The 2,063-nt window shown below is 31.4% G+C and overlaps 1 protein-coding gene across 1 annotated transcript in view; it reads right to left on the bottom strand.

Annotated features, from left to right (window-relative positions):
- Positions 1-2,063, bottom strand: part of LOC117112346 (lactadherin-like) — an 80,777-nt gene that overhangs the window by 16,503 nt on the left and 62,211 nt on the right. The window lies entirely within an intron of this gene.

Raw genomic sequence — 2,063 nt, 5'->3', positions numbered from 1 at the left:
GACCAATATAATATATATATATAATATTTGATAGGAAATGCTAGACCACTTAAAATTAAATCAAAGAAGAGGAGATTAAACAAAGTTTAAAACAACTAAACAATAACAGAGCGGCCGGCGAAGACATGATAGCAGGAGAACTTCTTAAATACGGCGCGTACATACTTGCCCCCGTTATTGCGGACATATTTGTACTACTGTACATAAACCAGGTAAAGTAAAAGGACAAACACAATAAGGAAATGTCTCTCAATAACTAGCATGAATAGAATTAAGGACAAAATCGACAACTACCTACATATCAGCCAAAGCGGATTTCGCAAAGGTAGAAGTACTAGTGAAGTGTTATTTTCTTACAAATGGTTCATAGCAAAGGCATTTAAATACAAGATGGAAATACATATAACAGGCATCGACTTTTCAAGCGCGTTTGATACTATCCACAGAGACAAACTTTTAGAGATTCTAAAGGAAATCATAGACGAAGATGAACACCGCATAGTCGGATTTCTACTTAGCCAGACGGGACTTAACGTATGTATCAAAGGTGCATCAGGGATATTCCCACTAGAATCAAACACCGGAACACCGCAAGGCGATAGTCTAAGCCCTATCCTATTTATAGTGTATCTGGAACACGCACTTAAGTATCTTCGATTGGAACGAGAAGTGGACTTTCAAATAGAACTTGCATACGCCGATGACGTGGATTTTGTGAGTTTAGAGAGAAGAAACAACATAGATGGCATTGAACAACACAAATTTTAATCTAAAAACCGAGTACACTATTACAAAAAGAGATGAAAAGAAGAATGGAGAAAAGCCAAAATATTAGGATCACTTCAGTATCAATTAATCGCCTTCACACTATATGGATAAGAAAGGATAAAGTTAAAGAAAAAGTCAGACTATTTTACCCAATTCACATTGTTGACAAGTCTATTAAAAACTATATAGATAACACAATTTCTGATATTACAAAGAAAACTGTCAATGATGACAATGTTAAAACACTTTTTGTTAAACTTCCATATATTGGCATATTTTCTGACAACATGAAATGGAGAATCATGGATCTTGTCAAAAAATACTGTATTGATTGTAAAGTACATGTGATATTTAGTACCACTAAAATCAGTCAGTTCTTTAGTACTAAAGATACTATCCCCAATGAATCCTGATCCTCAGTAGTATATAAATTTAAATGTGCTGGATGTAATTCCAGTTATATAGGCTATACAGGCCGTAGATTAATTACGAGGATTGGTGAACATCTTGGAAAGGATAAAAATTCACACATACTTAAACACCTTAATGCAAACAGTAAATGTAAAAAGTTGTCTGATAAGAAATGTTTCTCTATATTGGATATTGATAACAATGAAATCAAATTGAAAATCAAAGAATCCCTTTACATAAAATGGAACAATCCTGATCTTAATTTGCAAATTAAACATGTTCTTAAAGCTTATTTAAATATACATGTAAGCAATAGTTATTATGCAAGCACTTGTTACCTTGCATTTAACTATAGCTTCACAAACTTTTGTCAAACAAATCAATGTACCTGATTATATATTCTACATAATAATTAGCTACACTTGGTCCATATTACAGACTTACTATTGCTTTACTAACCTTTGGTTAACAAATCATGGTATTCAATTATATATTCAGAATAATAATTAGCTACATTTAGTCCAGATTTCAGACTTACTATAGTTGGTCAAACATATTGTCAAACAAATCAATCTATCTATTTAATATTCAGCATAATAATTACCTATATATATATAGTCTACATGAAAAGTATTTGGTTCATTTCTGTTGTGTTTTTTTGTTAACTGATGATGGGTTGAAGTTAACCCGAAACATGTCTTCCATTAAATCTTTTGTGTTATTTTTAAAATGCGTTGTATTTTTTGCCAACTTACGTCCATTTGGTTCTATTATCAAGGATTTCAGTTCAAGAAGATTACCAGTTTATTTATTAAGAAAATATGAAAAGATTACTCTTCGTTTGAACAAAGCCAAATTGGATTTTAATTTTTTACATAATAATA

The sequence above is a fragment of the Anneissia japonica genome, unplaced genomic scaffold (assembly GCF_011630105.1).
Source record: "Anneissia japonica isolate Jap-2015-1 unplaced genomic scaffold, ASM1163010v1 scaffold581_len1011336_cov187, whole genome shotgun sequence".
NCBI classification, from domain to species: Eukaryota; Metazoa; Echinodermata; class Crinoidea; order Comatulida; family Comatulidae; genus Anneissia; species Anneissia japonica.
Note: the sequence above shows the minus strand (reverse complement) of the source record. Positions and strands in the feature narration are given on the sequence as shown.